Here is an 18,407-nt window from a genome sequence, read left to right as displayed (position 1 = left end):
ATAACATTTGATACTATGTTTTTATTTGTAATTTGAACATTTGTCTGAAGTATGAAAATTTCAGAACTCAAATAATGAAGTATGAGTTATCAGCATCAATACATTGACAATTAAGGTAAGTTTTTAGATAATTTTGTAGCAATGTATTGATTTTATAAGGTTGTCATGGTCACAGATGATACACCAGATGATACACCAGATAATACACCAGCTTTAGAATGAATGATTCCAACAAATTGGATGCACAAAAACCAGTCTTCTGTTGACACTTAGAAACTTGGTAGCCAGAAAAATTCATTATCACAGTATTATATCATCATTTGTATAACCTGTTATTTAGTTAGTCAACTGAATTTTGCTGAACCTTAAAAATAGTTCTATCTTTACCGTACTCTTAGCTTAAGCAACAGGAAACAACTGTTGCTGTGTAATTGCTAGTAGATGTTATTTTTTTAGTAATAATCCTGTCTTGCGCTTATGTTTAACACAAATTTTTCCTCTTGCACACAAAAAATGTTTATTCAGAGAAGGATATCTAGAAACTATAAAGTATACTTTATGGCTTCCTGATGCTGTGCGCTGATCTGAGTCAGTATGAAGGCTATACGAGATAAGAATTGGGAGAACACAACTGCACTGCCTTTTTGTGCCAGATCTTTCTTTCACTGCAGCTGGTAGTGACAGGGACATTACCTAGAGCAGCTTTAAACTAGTTTTTCACTTGAAGCAGCTTTTGTTAATTTGTACTGCCTCAAAACAATGAGCTGAAATGTAGACAAGAACATGAAACGCTCTGTCCAAAGATCACTGGCTAGCAATAAGCTAGTTGTCTGGCAGGTGTTTGTAGGCAGACATATGTAGAAGGACAACCAATTTGTTCTGCAAATAATAATAATTAGTGACTTTGCAACTTGCAGTGATAGTCAGCAGCTACCAGTGAACCAGCATCTGGAGCTTTCAGCAAAGGTACACAAGGCTTCTGTCCCAATTTGTTTTTTGAGTCTGCCTCTCCAAAAGGCAGTCTTAGGCATACTTTCTCTCTATGTCATGGAAGCTGTTGCAGAAAACACCTGGTTGTTCCCTAGAACATGGATCCTGGAGGATTTGGACTGTCTGGTATTCATCCAATCCCCACAATATCCACCACACCCACCCCACAGTCAACACAATTACTTTATTGTAATTAAGGTGTCAGGTGATTTGGGCACACTCTGCAGGTTTTCCCCTTTCCAGTTGCTTTCAGGAGAGGAAGCCTCCAGAGAGTGCTGTGAGAGTTGAGCAATATCACCTAGAAATAAGCAACCTTACTCCTTGCTTCCCAGATAGACCTTTTTCACAGAAAACAATATACAGTAAATTGAAAATACATCAAGCTGTTAACAGCAGCTGCCAGAAGTCCCACAGGTACTGCAGTTTTATCACAGAGCCACTATCTCTTAGTGCAGCTTCCTTCCTGCAGGCTATGAGAGCTTCTGCATGGCCAAAAGGCATACAGCAGCTTACTGACACATGTGCTGAGTAGATTCAACTTCCCCTAAACCAGTGTCCTGCTTCCAAGGTCACTTCTGCCTGTTTCCCCTGCTGCTTTATCTTCAGGCTAACCAAGCCACTGCTTGATTTCATCTGCCTACCTCAGCCTGTCCTGTGTGTCCTCTCACATCCCTGTTACTCTATGAGAGCTTCTTGGCACCTCCCTGTTCTTCACAGATGGTTTATCTTCTAACACCTACTTAATTCTAGGTAATGCTGGCAAGCAAAGGAATCACTTCTCTCCTTCCTATCCTATTCACTCCTGTCATTTACTCAAAAGCCAAGATGGCCACAAGCAGATTGCCCTCTTTTTCCAGCATTCAGTACAGTGGATCCACCATTCAGTACAGTGCGTGAAAACTGCTCTGTTAGGATTATTGGCTTCCCTGACAGGTTTAGTAGAACACATGCTTTAGAAAAGGTAAACCAAATGGTGGAAGGTAGGATGGAAGCATGTTAATCCCAAGGCTAACTGGAGAATTAGGAGACAAACTCACTGTGGATCCCCAGAGAATATGGTAGATTGGTAGGGTATACTAGTGAATAACATTTAGATGTTGAAACTCACTGCATACATTTCAACTTCTTGTCTACTAACCTCATTAGTGCCCACTGTGATAATTTTCTGACTTTTAAAACCCCAAGTATGGCATTTGGGGAACATTCCTCTCAAATAAAAGTCTTCTGTATGTCTTAGAGAGTTGCAGCCACTTCACTTTACGAGTGATGGACTGAGCCACTGCTACTTATGGTCCATTACATTGTTGTAGACACACCAAAAGAGCACTCCTCTGCCCAATGAAGAAAATATTTCTCTTTCTGCAGGGTTGACTCTTCAGCTTCATTTTCCTCCCAAGAAAAATCTTCTCTGTGCTTATATTGATGAAAAACCGTAAGCATAACAAAAGAATTGGCTTTAAGAAAACAGCTAGAGGATTAATCACTTGAGAGAAATATGTATATTTGGTCAGTTCTGAGTACAGGAATATTTTGGAAATCCTGTGTCAAAACAGATTACATTTTCTGCAGAGCCAGAATATCTGCCAAGAACTAGTAAAAAGTAACAACTCTGTTTAAAAGTACTATGTTGAAAAATTTTTTTTAAAAAAAAGAGATTTGAGGTTGAATATTATGAAATACTATTCTGGGGAAGTGAACTAGCAAAAAATGTGCAGGGCCAGTCATTAGGGGATTAAGTAACCTCAAATCTCATTCAGCTGTGTCAACAAAGAGTTTAATCCGTTGTGGCTTACTACCAAAATGTGAAATTCACACCCTTGGAGAGAAAGTCTTAATTAGAAAAGGTACCACAGTACGTACTAATCAACCCTCTTCAGTCATTACAGATATGCCGAAAGCTGAATGAGCATGAAGTCTGGGAACAAGGGAACTCCTGAGAGTTTTTGGAAATACAAGATCCACCTGAGAAAATATTATGTATTACACGTTCTAGGTAATGAATATTGTCATTAAGGGAGAGAACTAAGGCTAAAATATGCAAACTTGGGATTAGGCTTTTGATTTTTCACCTTTTTTTTTACATAATAACAATCTTTCTGCATATCATTCTTACGCTTCTTAACAGCTATGAAATAGTTTTACTATGAAGTACTTTTATAGATAGGGAATGAAGAATCAAGGAAAACACTTTTTGTCAGTTTATCAAAGATACTTTCAATTGAAAGCTAAGATGCATAGTTCAGAAGAGCATTTTTTTGTTCTAAGTAAGATTGCATTTATCATGCCAAGAAAAGGAAAAAAAATGTTCTTATAGAAATAAACTGTAAGATGAGTAAAATTCAGGCTCTCAATCCTCGCACTGTTATTTCCTGAGTGGTAAATCACTGAGGGTCATAGAGTATACAAAAGGCAAGTGATTTATGTTTTAGCATTTACAAAGAATAAGAGTTATGAAGCAGATACTTTGAGTAGGATGTAATGAAAATATTTGCCTAACTTTACACTCAGATTTCATAAATAGGTAATATGACATTATTTTTTTAGCATTGGTTCCATTCTGCTAATGCTTAAAACAGCAAAAAAGAGTAGGAACCTTCAAAGATACTCCATGGACACATATTTACAAGACAAATACATAAGTCAGAGAAAGAAAAGAAAATAAATGAAAGACACATCTTAAAACACATCATGGCCAGGAAAAGACCACTCCAGCGCTGTTTAACATCCTTGTATAAAACATGGACAGTGGGCTTGAGTGCACCCGCAGCAAATGTGCCAACAACACCCAGCTGCATCATGTACTCAACATGCTGGAGGAAAAGGATGCAATCCAGAGGGGCCCTGGGAGGTGAGCGTCTGCAAACCTCATGAAGTTCAACAAGGCCAACATGCACCTGGGTCATGGCAATCCCCAGTATTAATGCAGATGAACTGATCAAGAGCAGCCCAGCCAAGAAGGGCTTGGGATGGCTGATGGAGGAGATGCTGGACATGAACCAGCAATGTGCACTGGCAGCACAGAAAGCATCCTGGGCTGCATCAAAAAAACAGGGACAGCAGGTTGAGGAAGGCAATTCTGTTCCTCTATTCTGCTCTTGTGGGATCCCCCCAGGAGTACGGCATCCAGCTCTGGGTCCCCCAGCTTAAGGATGTGGACCTCCAGGAACAAGTCCAGAGGAGGGCCACAAAGCTGACCAGAGGGCTGGAGTACTTCTCCTATGAAGGGAGGTTGAGAGAGTTGGAGTTCTTCAGCCTGGAGAAGAGAAGGCTGGAGACACCTTATAGCAGCTTTCCAATACTTAAAGGGGACCTACAAGAGAGCTGGAGAGGGACTTGCTACAAGGGCATGTAGCAATAGGTTAAGGGTGGAATGGCTTTAAACTGAAGGAGGGTAGGTTTATATTAGATATTAGGGAGAAATTATTTACTGTGTCAGTGGTAAGGCACTAGAACAGGTTACCCAGAGAGGTTGTGTACTCTCCATACCTGGAGGTGTTCAAGAACAGGTTGGACAGGGTTTTGAGAAACCTGATCTAGTGAGAGGGTCCCTGCCCATGTCAGGGATTGGAACTGTTTAAGGTTCCTTCCAACCCAAACCATTCTACAGTGCTTTGTAATTATCGTGTCCGTGTTTGTTATGCTGGACCAGTGGAAATCTCAGCAGCAACGTGCACTATAACACACCTAAACCTGCCTGAGACTGTATATATGATTAGAGAGTGCAGTTATACAAGCACACAGACCCAACACATAAATATTTAAATTAACAGTTCTGATTAGATTTGCAGCTCATCATAATTTTTACCAGGACAATCCATTGAGTATTAATTCTTATCAGTACTTGTGTGTGTCAGTGTGTTGAGGGAGTATTTGGACTCTTGTCCAAGTATGTCCAGGCTATGACTCTGTTTTCCTGCAATGTAACTCATGCAGAGTTACAGCCTGTGACTATCAGGTGTACGTATAAGGGATTTAGTGGAGGTGTAGCATATCCATCAGCAGTTCCAGTCTGTGCATAAGAGAAGTTTTAGATGAGGTTTGTAGGGACTGTAGGGTCTACTCTGCCTGCTCACACAGTCCCAGGAGGGACCAAAGCACCAGCACATTGCAGCCTTCATATCTTGCATGCCTGAGTACCCTGAGTACAAATTGTCCTCATGGCTGGACTGCTCAGCTGGTGTTCGTGATGGGAATGTACTGTGGTTCCTAATGCTCCTAAGGTTGTTTTTTTGAAGTAAGGTCAAGTTGGTTCAGTCAGCACAAAAGGCACATTCACACTCTAGAAATCTGCTGCTTCTCAGTACAAGGCAGTGTTTGAATGTAAAAACTGGAAAGAAGGTATTGAGATAGCTTTTGCTTTACACAATAGTTTGAGTATTTTTCCAGACATGATCTGCCCTTGAAATTTCCAATATCTGCTCAGAGTAAAGTAGCAATGTCCTGTTTCAGTAAGGCTTTTAAAATAGATGTAAGGCCTCTTCTGTCAATACAGGATGTCGGGATTTATTTTAAAAATAAATAATGGTGTTTTATGGTCCTTTTACTTACTTTTTCAGCTACTTCCCACTCTCTCTGTCATACCTCTATTAAAAGTGCTCCTCCAAATCACAGTAAGGGTCCTACCACAAAGACCTACCATTCTTTTTTAAGATAATCACTAAAAAGAGAAGTTTCCTTTTTACTAGAACTCCATATATGTGGTAAGTTTTAGAGACCAGCCTTAACGTTATTGTATTATCTCTTCCTGAAAGGCATACTGGTGCTGCAAGAACATGTCTGTATTTTTAGGCATTTTCCTGTCTTACCTCTATCCCAGCTTCATATCAGTACATGACTTTGGCACTTGCTACATCCTCCAGCATATTACAGACTGTAATCTGTAAACATCTTAAGTAATTTTCCTTCCTAAGTACCATAAACTTTATGTAGGTAAAGTTAGTTCTGTATAGTCTGTGAAGTCTCATATATTACCTCCTAAGACTTAAAGGCTGGTCTCAGATGTCTTGTTTCCCCATCCATAAAACTATAATCTTATGAGGACCATTGATTTTTCAAGTTAGTGTTCTGTCTTCAACTCCCACCATAGCAAAAGTGGGTTTGTCTTATTATTTAGCCCGTGGAGTTTTTCCAGAAAGAACAACACTAACTGCCACAGGAATGGGGAAGGAGAGGAAAAGCAAAGTGTTATTTATCACCGTAGCCTGGGGGTGTAAAAACAGACTGAGAATATAACATTCTTCCTTTTTTTTAAGACATTTCTATCATGATATTACTGTATAAAAGATTCATTTCCAGCTTTGGGTTTTTTTCTTTCCCTTGTGGAGTTGAAAAACTCTCACCAAATTTAAATAAGAAGAGAAAAAATAGCTCTCTTAACTGCTACAGCACAAACTGCAGCATATGAAATTGTCCAGATGTTTCTCATGGTGTGAACAATCAGAATGCCTGACAGAATGGAAAATCCTTGTGTGTACATTACATTGCAGTACACAATTAGAAATGCCTGCTGAAAGGAAGCAAAAGAAGCTCCAACTCTTCAAAATCACTGATGAGGGATGTGTCACCCGATTCTTCCTTTCTGTTTATGTGACACTTTACCCATGCATCTTCCTTTAGAAAGGGCTCCCCTAGCAGGAAGATGTGCAGATACATCTACGGCATTGACTTGTTCTAGTCACCCATACCCTAACAAAATACAGTGAAGTCTCTGAAGTATGTTTCCCCCTGGACTTGGTGAAACCAAGTCAGATTTTCAGAGTAATGTCTCCTATTTTGGGAGACCTTAGGAGCTTCTTCTCTGCTACCTTCTTATTGTCTTCTTTCATTATTTCCTCATCTGATGCCAGAGGAATTCCTCCTCCTTGATGAGCATGCCACCATAGTGCTCTCATAAGAACATGTATAATGTCCAACTTGTTGGGCATGCTGAGCAGCTATTCAGTTGCACAAGAAAGTCTGCAGGACTGATCAAGCTGTCTTTTCCAGACATGGAAGGGAGGGGTTTTTTTGGGGCAGTCAGTGAAGCATGCACTATGGTACTTGGTACAGTGTTCTCTGAGATACTCAACCACTTCTGCTTTCAGCACTGGTCTTACAAAAGTTATGCCTTTCTCTTCTGGCAAACACCATTTTTGCAGATAATGGCATTCTTCTGTTAATGAGTCCTGAAAAGCAGGAAGGATTTCGACCACTTTCTTTGCAACAGTTCTGATGATTACAATGAGGAAGGACTGCGTACAGAAAAACAGAGTGGGTTCGTTTATGACTGGACAGCAAAAAGCTTCCTTCTAGTTGCAAGATTGTATAAACATCCAGGCATTCAGGCTGTGCATTACTCTGGATGAGATCATAGACATATACACTGCAGCACACTCTGTAGAAGGTAAATTACACATCAGTGTTAGATGTCTAGCCTATATTTGAATGGATGATTACAGCGCAATGAAGCACAATGTTAACTTTTACTTTAGCTTCATTAACATGAAATTAATACAATATTGTAGTTGATTTATCAACAGACTAATAGTGGTCTGGTTTTGTGGGGTTTTATCAAGTCCATTTTCTTGATGAGTGCTGTGCTGTTAGCCATCCCCACTTTAGACAAATGCCATAAGGCAACACACTCTCTGAAGGGTATGGAAGCCCTCAGCAGGCCTATGGGAGTGTCTACTCAGCAGTAGCAGGTATGTGATTTATTCTGGTTCCCTGCTATGTATGTATGGTTTGTGAGGGTTTTGTATCCTTTGAAACTTATTTGCCACTTAGCAATGAAAGTGCAAAACAGATGCACTGCAAAATCAGCATTCTTCAGTTGATTACACGACCTATAGTATTTTCTGCTCACTTGTCATATGTTATGTGGCTTTATTTGCCACATTTTAGAAAACACAGGAGAACTAAAAAGTCATAGACTTGACATTTTCTCTTATTCTTTATAAGTACTGCACACAACCATTGATCCAACAGGATTTTGTGAAAGACAGCTACAAAAAAGGAAAGTTTTAATCTATTTGACATGACTGAAGGGTGTACCCAAGGGCTCTGCCTGCAGGGTATGCAGTAAAAAGAGAAAATGCTTTTGCACTAAAAATTTCTCTTGGTTCTGCCATTGTGCAAGCTCTGGGAAAACACTGAAGTGTTCTGATGTGCCATGGCTTCACTTTTGCAGTGTCTGATATTAAACTGTGTCAGAAAACATCTTTATTTTCAGTGGACAGACTGATGGAATAACCACATTTACCTTCTGTCTTTCCATCAAATTACTGTGTTGTGCTTGTTCATAATGATATCTTTCACATTAAATAAAAGCCAAATGTAATGTAGTTAATATAAAAGTGATTTCCTGGTAAAAATTCTCAGTATACAGGACAGATCCTTTAAAACTTGACCTTTTGCGTATATCACTTCTTCATGGGGACTGTCAAACAGTTCCCTAGATCTAAGACTTATGCCAGAGTTTGAATTGGGCAGTTTGTGTTCCTCTCCTCAAAACCATTAATTTTTGCTTGATTGAAGTAGTACTGTAATTTTTCTTAAGAGATTTAATTTTTTTTTTTACCTAAAATGTGACATTTTCAAGAGGAACTTGTTGAGATTTTTTTGTATAATTTCTTTTCTTGGGAAGAATTTCAATTTTTCTAACAATCCTAATGGAAACCATCACATGGGACACCTGAGTTTAGTTTTCAGTTGTTCTTTGTTGGTTTTGTGCTTCTGTGGGAGTTACAGAGGCTAAATGAGATGAATAAATGGATTTTTAACAGGCTTATTACAAGGAACATTTGCCAACATGTTCTCAGCTTGAAACACAAAGCTCTTAAGATTTAATTTTTAGCAGCTTTTCTCCAAAAGTAAAATTTAATTAGAACCCAATTATTCTGCAACTCAGGCAACTGCTGAGGTAGTGCAATGGATATTCGGTCCCACATGGTCTGATTTATAACCCACAAGCACTTTGAGGAACTATTGTCCTCTCTATATTTATATGCATTTCCTATGGATATAAATAAGAACTGTATGACTGGTTTGCATGTATTTGAGAAAAATTTAAAGTTGTGTGAGAATATTTTACTATATATTTACTATGGCTTTACACCACCAAGAATAAACATGCATAAATTCATGTTAAATTTCAGGGCTTGAGAGTTTCTATTGGAAAGATAAAGTAAGAGAATCTGAAATATCAGTATCACCTAATTCCTTAGTACAGAAAAACCTTTTTAGAAAATACAGAGTAAGGTTTCCTGTTTTGTACTCACACCAATGTAAGCCCAAAATAATGTTTCTGAACTCATGATTTCTAGTTATTCCAGACTTAAAATGAGGTCTTAACAAACATCTCTAAGCTATATGTCAATCCATTAGCATAAAAAATTTTAAAAAAAGACCAAAACCAAAGATCCAGACTACTGTCTTACCTCCATCACTTTTCTTTCAGAGAATTCCTGACACTTTTAAGGGCTTGTATCTGAGATTACTTGCTAGTTACATGACCAAAACTTATAGCAGAAAGTATTTTCATGCTCTCTCTATGTAAGGCGCAACATAAGGTACAAGACAATGCAGGGCAGAAGGGTCAAAAGCAGTTGGCCTGAAGAATTGGCCCTTCTTGACTCATTCTTTACTAAGTTTTGGTCAAATTTCAAGTGAAAAATAGCTGTGATTCCTTATCTTTTAATATTTAATGGGAAATGTTAATGATTAGGTGGTAATTAGTTGCTTACCTGATTAGCATTTCCTACAAGGTAATTTGATGTGGACTTAGGTTAACTTGTAAAGCTCAAGCTATTTTTTCCAAAAATCATTTTGGGTTTTCAAAATGGCTTCTGTAAGAGAGAAACCTATATTTTAAAAACAATTTTCTGAATGGTCAGCATGATGATCAGCTTTGGCAGGTTAGCTAAATGGCAGTAAGATGCCAAATACTAAGTAAGTGTTTTGTTAAGACCTAAAAAACTTTTCTTTTTTTGTAATGGAAAGCTCTTCTTACTTCTTCTCATTCTCTTATATACAAGAGCCTTAAAAATATTGTGTCTATTTTCTCCAGTTACAGAGTCTGATTGTAGACCTGACAATGTCATGGGAATTGTCAACAGCTCTGCTTGTTGGCGTCTGAATGTCACTGAATGCTGATACTGTACATCACCACTAACTTCTCAGATCACACTTACATCTACAATCCGAGCACTGCCACAGAAAGCTGATGAGCATTCCCAAAGAGAAAGAAGGACTCTATGACCTCCTATGTAAACAATCATTGATCTGCAGGATACAATCATGGAATCATAGAATTTTTAAGGCTAGAAAAGACATCTAAGATCATCAAGTCCAACGGTCAATGTAGCACCACTACCATGATCACCATTAAACCACGTCCTCAAGTGTGGCAGCCACATGTTTTTTGAACACTTCCAGGTACGATGATTCCACCACTTTCCTGGGCAGTCTGTTTCAATGCTTTATAACCCCTTCTCTGATTTTTTTCTCCCCTAATATTCAGTGTAAACTCTCCCTGGCACAACTTGAGGTCATTTCCTCTCATCCTGTCATTTGTTACCAGAGAGAAGAGACTGACCCCCACCTGGCCACAACCTCTTTTCAGGTAGCTGTAGAGAGTGATAAGTTTCCCCCTGAGGGAAACAGCCACAGCTCCCTCAGCCACCTCTCATAAGATTTGTGCTCCACACCCTTCAACAGCCCCATTGCCCTTCTCTGGACACACACCAGCACCTCAGTGTCTTTCTTCTATTCAATGCTTGATTACACACTGCTGAAAGGTAGAAAACTCCTTAGCAATGTGCTCCTTTTTTAACCCAAACCAGGCTGCTACTGTCATTATAAAATAATCATAAAACATCTTTTCATCTTTGAAAAGGAGCTGAGAAGATGATTATCTTCCTAGCACGTACTTGCCCATTTGGGAATCTCACAGGCGCACTGGCCCTCCTGTACATACTGTGTAAAAGACCATTTCCTCCTCTCTGCACGTAGTTTCTGTCCTGTATTGCACTTGTGGGCAAAAGAGCCAAACTGGGAATTTGCATCTGCTCGGCTTTTAATAATATTATTCAGAAATACATCTTTATTAGCTGCTTTTCTGGTCAGGCACTGCTAAATCCTGTCCAGGTATAAGCTGATTTGAAGCTTTGATGTTTAATTGAAATGTATTCTCGAGCTGTTGTTAGTACTGGTCAGTGTGCTGGGAAATGCGGCCTGACTTCTTGTGGTACAAGCTGCCAGTGTGATGCAAACACTTCGTTTCAATAAAGGTTAAACCCACAAAACCACTTTTCTCTGTAAACACCACACAGAACATTCAAGAAAACCACAGTAAAAGGTCATTAGAGTGACAAAGGAAAGATCTCCAAAATTATGAAATACTGGATTTACAGTGATCCTTACTATCTTTAGCTCCTTCCCTGTGCCATGTATAAAGAGAAGTCCTATGGGAGTGGTTTGTGGTCCTAGAAGTCATGATACCAATGATGTCTCACTCAAAAGACAAGAGAGATGCACCAGTGATTTTAGCTTTTTCTGCTTTATCAGCACTCTGGTCCAGCAGCTGAGCCAGGTTACTAGAAAAACCTGGCTATAGATCATACAGCCATGGAAGGGACATTAAAGATCGTCTCGTTCCAATCACCCTGCCACAGGGAGGGACACCTTTCACTAGACCAGGTTTCTCAGAGATCCATCCATTCTGGTCTTGAATAATTCCAGGGATGGGACATTCACAACATATCTGGGCAATCTGTTCCAGTGCCTCACCACCCTCACAGTAAAGTTCTTCTAATATCCAGCCTAAACCTACTTTCTTTCAGTTTGAAGCCATTCCCCCTTGTCCAGTCACTACATACTCTTGTAAATACTTTTTCTCCATCTTTCTTGTAGGCCCTCTTTTTCCAGTCACCTGGGACTTCACCTGACTGACAAGTCTTTTCAAATATGGAAAGTGGCTTGGCAACTACATTAGACAATTCCCTGTGAACTCTGGGATGCATTTCATTGGGTCTGATAGACTTAGGTACATTAAGGTTCCTCAAGTGGTCTTGAACCTGATTTTTACTTAAAATGGGAGATACTTGGCTCCCCCAGTCCCCGTCCTACTGTCCATCCACTTGAGATGTGTGGGCAAGGAGGTTGCCATTGAAGACTGAGAAAAAAAGTTATTGAGTGCTTCAGTTTTTTCCATTGTTACCAGTTTTTTCAGTGTTGTTCATCAGCAGGGGTACACCTTCTTTGACCATACTTGTAGAAGCCTTTCCTATTACTCTTTGTGTTCCTTTCCAGGTAAAGTTCCATCTTCACTTCCTCACAAGCTAACTTCATATCTATACCCTTCCTGGGTTACCTGTCCTTTTTTCCACTGTCTGTGTATTTGTTGCTTTCCCTTTAGTTTGACTAGCAATTCCCTACTCAACCATACTGATCTCTTGCCTTCCTTGCCTGATTTCTTGCTCCTGGGGATTGCTAACCCTTGTGCTCTCTGGAAGACTTCCTTAAAAATCTGCCATGTCCGTTCCACCCCTTTGTCCCTGAAGGCAGTATCCCAGGGGATTCCACCGACTATCTTCCTGAAGAGCTGAAAATCTGCTTTCCTAAGTTTCAGGGATATAACCTTACACCTTACTTCACCCATACCCCTCAGGACTGCAATGCATGATCACTGCTGCCCAGCCTGCCTCCAGACTTGATGTTCCTGATTAGCTCACTTGCATTGGTGACCAACAGACACAGTAAAGCATCCCCTCTGGTAAGGCTGCCTATGACCTGGCTTAGGAAGTTATAATGTTAAACTGAGGCACAGGAGCCCATACAGCTCCTGGGGGTACAAAGGTGGTTTGGAACACTACCATTCCTTCACTGAGTGGAAACATACTATAGGCCCTGGGTTTTCTTCAATGAATCTATAGGAAAATGGTAATAATGAAACATCTTGAATATATCTGCTTTTGCCTGCGGAGGAAATGAAAGCAAAGAGTGTCTAGGTATGGGAGAAGCACTTAAATGAGGCTTGTGTGTAGTAAAAGCTATAATATTCTCTGTTCTGGCATTCTCCCTTCCGGATAGATACTTCCCCTGCTGCTGACAGCTTCATTCTCTGCAGCCTCAGAATCAGATTGGAAACACTGCTGTAGATTCACAAGCCTACCAAAAGCTACGTTATGCTTTTCTGATCTGAAATGTGTGCGCTGTTACAGATATTAAGTAACTCTGCTCTCAGACAAGCAAAGCTGGTGAGGGCTTGGCAACATTTAGTTTCAGACATTGGGATGCTTAAAAGTAAGGGTACTTTGCAATTTTAGAACCAGCAGTGGTTTTAGATAATATTGATTCTATTTCACTGTCTTAGAACCCTAAGTTATTGATTCTATTTCACTGTCTTAGAACCCTAAGTTCTAAGGATAACTCCAGACTTTCATAGTTCTTAAAATACAAACAGTTCAAAACTATGTATAACTTAAGAGTGGAATTCAAATCTCAGCTCAGCCTGGGCAAAGGGCTATGCACTGCTCTGCAGAGCATTGCAAAAAGGCCAAGAGACACTACATGTTGCTGGGAATAGTGGTGCTCCAACTACAATAGTCATGGCACACAGGCAACAGTGAGTTGTCTAGGCCAGGGGCTGCAAAGACTTTCAGCAAAAGGAGACAAATCTTGGGTTGTGTTTAGAGTTTTCATCTGGGGTTTGTAGTGACAAGGGTGACAGTCACAATGCACGGAGAGAAGACACAAGGGGCTCTACCCTTGTCTTTTATGCCTAAAATACATATGACATTTTTGTTAATAGTTCAGATGGAGCACAGATACTTTCCAAAGGTATTCACCTGTGGTGGAGCTGTTTTTCCGTTATGCATATAGGGACAGGACAAGAAGGAATAGGATATAGCTGAAACATCTTTTCATCCTATTCCTGCTCTACTTTTCAGTTCCCAGTTACTGTGAGGCTGCTACATGCCTTGGCCTTGCAATGAGAAGAATTTGAGAGGACTGAAATTAGAAGGATCTTATTTGACAGGCAGGTAAGCAGTACATGGTACAAATGCAGAAGGGGCTGTCTGCTATAGAGCAAGGTCTTGCAAAATTGCTAATGTCAGCAGAGACATCTTGTCTCAGATGCCATGTAGATGGGACCCTCCAGCTTTATGGAAGCTAAGGCAGCAAGTTGCATTCACACTCTACACAGTGGGTCAGCTGGAGGTAGACTGTTGAAGATGCATAAGAAATGCAGTCCATAGGCACTGGGCAGCAGTAATACAGAATGGTTCATGAAGCACTGAGAAACATGAAGAGTTAAAACCAGCTAAGCTGTGGTACCATCCTCCCCTCGAGAAAGACAGCATTAATATCTCCTTTTGTTCACTCGAGAGTATTTTTTCTGAGTCAAACATCCACTACAAGGTGAATCAATAGAGCACTGAGCCACTAATGATGCAAGGCTTTTTACTCACAAATGACTCAATTTATTTAAAGAATGAAGTAACAAAATCCACCTCTTGACAGATTAAAAACAGTTCACCAGATTACTTAAGAATGGCCATATATTATACCTTTTCTGTTCAAAATCAATGCTATAGAAATTTTCTGTGTGCATCATGTTGTAATACAAAATCCAAGCTTAATTTACGTCATACACCTAACATCCTCAACTATACTTCCTAAAAGTGTATAGTATCAAGAAATAAAGAAATAAACAAACAAACAAAGGCAACGACATTATTTTTGGCTCCAGTATATTGCCATTTTGCTACTGACTTAGGCCATTAAAGTCATTTATTCATTGAAAGGAAAATGAATTTTTTTACATTCTTGATAGCCACCAAGACAGAGTAGAATAGGGAGTCAGAAATAAGTCAGAAACAACTACAAATAAAAGCAACATGTCAAAAGTGTATTAGACTTGTCTAAATCAAATCAGAAATCAAAAGCAGATCTGTCTGAGCAATATACTTTTCATGCCAACCTGCCACTTAAGCAGCTGCAGAATGTGCTTTAATGTAAAGCATGCAGTCAAGTTCTTCAGTCAAACTTGCCCCTTCACTCCACTGACCAGGACCAATCCCAGAAGTGCCTGAATGCACTCGTGAACTGTACTTAGTTCTATGTTTGTTTTATATTTCCATAACTTGAAATATAAAACATTTCATCTCTTTGGAAAGCTACACCTCTTGAGCCATAGCATGCAGAAGACATTTCAGATGTCTTGTAGATCCCAAGGGACCTCTAGCCTACTAGAAGTTTTATGCTTTCAGACTGTGTTTGCTGAAATGCCGTCATGCTGGAAATCTGAGTCAGTAGAGACCATTTGAAGAAATATCTTTTTAGTCTATCCTTTTGCTCATTCTTCTTTCTCCTATAACCGTTTCTGGCACGGCAGATGGGACCCCAGTAGCAGGCAGGTGAACGAGAAGACTCAAAGAGGGAAGAAGCCTGTAGCAGGTGACACTGAGCATCCTGTGTTACAAGTACCACAAACATGCAGGTAGATTTTCAAAAGCATCCAGTGATTCTGTGAGGTCGAGCTGTGATGTCATTGAAGGGCTGACTATTGTACAACAGGCTCTTATTTTAGAAATAAATGAAGAAAGAAATGTACTGGAAATTTTCAACTTAACATGAGGCCATTTAAATTATGAGAAATCATTTTTCTCTTCAACTTCTAAATTGACTCTCCCTTTGCTTGTATTTAGAATCATAGAAACATCAAGGTTGGATGAGACTTTAAGATCATTGGATCCAACCGTCCACCCAGCACTACCAATGTAACCTAAAATACTAACACATATCACTCAGTGCCAGATCCAGAAGCTTCTTAAACACCTCCAGAGATTATGACTCACCCTGGGCAACCTATTCCAATGCCTGACCACTTTAACAGTGAAAAAAGTTTTTTCTAATATCTATTCTGAATCTCCCCTGTCTCAGCTTAAGGCCATTTCATCTAGTCCTCTCACTGCAGGTGCAGCAGAAGAGACTGGTCCCTATCTCACTAGAATCTCCTTTCAAGTAGTTGTAGAGAGTGATGAGGTTCCCTCTGAGCTTCCTCTTCTTAAGACTAAACAAACCCAGCTCCCTCAACCATTCTTCGTAAGATATATTTTCTAGACCTTTCATGAACCTTGTTGCCTTTATTGGGTCTGGCTGAGCTGGAGTTCATTTCCCCACAGTAGCCCTCACAGTGCTGTGCTTTGTATTGGTAGCTAGAAGGGTGTTGATAACACACCGGTGTTTTGGCTACTGCTGAGCACAGCATCAGCACTGTAACATTCCTTCCTCAAATGAGAGCAAGATCCTGGGAGGGGACACAAGTAGGCCAACTGTCCCAAACTGACCAAAGGCATATTCCAGACCATATGACATCAGCTCAGATATAAGAGCTAAGGCAAGGAGCAGGAAGGAAGGCATTCATTGTCTGCAATGGTTGCCTGCTGAGGAACCATTATGCTTACCAAAGCCCTGCTTCTCGGGAGTGGCCGACCATTGCTGCCCATGGGAAGTAGAGAATAAATCTTATTATCTTTTGCTTCGTTTTTGCCCACGCAAGCTTTTGTTTTACTTTGGCTTTAACAAACTGCCTTATCCCAACCCACGGGTTGTTTCCATCTTACTCTCTCCCCTATCCAGCTGGGAAGGGGAGTGATAGAGTGGCTAGGTGGGCACCTACCGTCAAGCCAAGGTCAACCCACCACATTGCCCTTCTCTAGACACACTACAGCACCTCAATGTCCTTTTTAAAGGGAGGGACCCAAAACTTAATGCAGCACTCAAGGTGTGGCCTCACCAATGCCAAATGCAGGTTGGGATGATTGCTTCCTGCTGGCTACACTATTCTTGATATTGGCTAAGATGCCGTTGGCCATTTTGGTCACCTGTACACACTGCTGGTTCATGTTCAGCTGGCTGTCAACCAGCACTCCCAGGTCCCTTTCTCCTGAACAGTTCTCAAGTCACTCCTACAGTGACTGTAGCACCTGTAGTGCTGCATGGGATTGCTGCAACCCAGCTACAGGACCCAGCACTTCGCCTTATTACTCCTCATGCAGTTGTGCTAAGCCCTTAATAGAGTCTGTCCAAGTCTTTCTGCAGAGCCTTCCAACAATCAAGCAGATCAGCACTCCCACCCAACTTAGTGTCATCTGCAAATTTATTTAGGGTGCACTCAATTCCCATGTCTACGTCATCAATAAAGATGTTAAACAGGACCAGCCCCAAAACTGAGCTTTGGGGAACACCGCTAGCAACTGGCTGCCAACTAGATTTAGCTCCTTTCACCATAACTCTCTGGGCTCAGTTTTTTAGCCATTGGACAGTCCACCCATCCAAGCCATGAGCAGCCAGTTTTTCTAGGAGGATACTGTTGGAGACAGTGTCAAACACTTTACTGAAGTCTAGATAGATGACATCCACAGTCTTTTCCTCATCTACTAAGAGGGTCACTTTGTCATAGAAGGACAAAGTTGGTCAAAGAGGACTTGCCTTTCATAAATTCATGTTGGCTGGGCTTGATCCCCTGGTTCTCCTGCATGTGCTGTGTAATGGTGCTCAGGATGAACTCTTCTGTAACCTTTCCCAGAACCAAGGTTAGGCTAACAGGCCTGTAGTTCCCCAGATCATCCTTCTGACCTTTCTTGTAGATGGGCATTACCTTTGCTAATTTCCAGTCAAATACTGGTTTGGCAAGTTCTTTCACCAGTTCTCTCATTACTCAGGGGTGGATACCATAAGGGCCCTTAGACTTGGGAGTGTCTAATTAGCATAGCAGGTCAGTAATCATCTCCTCCTGGGTTATGGGGGCTTCATTCATCTCCCCATCACCAACTTCCAGCTCTAGGAGCTGGGTATCCTGAGGAAACTGGTCTCAATATTGAAGACTGAGGCAAAGAAGGCAATAAGTACCTCTACCTTTTCCTCATTCCCTGACACTGCACTACTCTCTGCATTTGACAAATGAAGGAGACACTCCTTGACCCTACTTTTGCTGCCAATGTATATATAGAAACTTTTTTTGTTGTCTTTAACTGTAGCAGCAAAATCAAGTTCTAGTTGGGCTTTGGCCTTTCTCATCTTCTCCCTACATGACCTTGCATCATCCTTGTAGTCCTTGCAAGTTACCTGACCCTCCTCCAAGAGATGATAGATTCTCTTTTTTTCCCTAAATTCCAGCATAAGTTCTCTGCTTAATCAGGCCAGTCTTTTTTCCTGATGACTTGTCTTTCTACACACATGGGGACAGCTTACTCCTGAATATTTAACAATTCCTTTTTAAAGCACACCCATCACTCCTGGAGTCCTTTGCCCTTCAGGAAAGTCCCCTGACTCTCAAGGGACTTTGTCAATCAATGTCCTAAGTAGGCCAAAGTCTGCTTGCTGGAGGTTCAAGGTGGCAGTTCTGCTGGTGCTCTCTTCCTTACTTCGCC

This window comes from Manacus vitellinus, unplaced genomic scaffold (genome assembly GCF_001715985.3).
Source record: "Manacus vitellinus isolate BGI_N305 unplaced genomic scaffold, ASM171598v3 scaffold_4_pilon, whole genome shotgun sequence".
In the NCBI taxonomy this organism is placed as follows: Eukaryota; Metazoa; Chordata; class Aves; order Passeriformes; family Pipridae; genus Manacus; species Manacus vitellinus.
The sequence above is the reverse complement of the archived record's forward strand: the minus strand, read 5'-3'. Positions refer to the sequence as shown.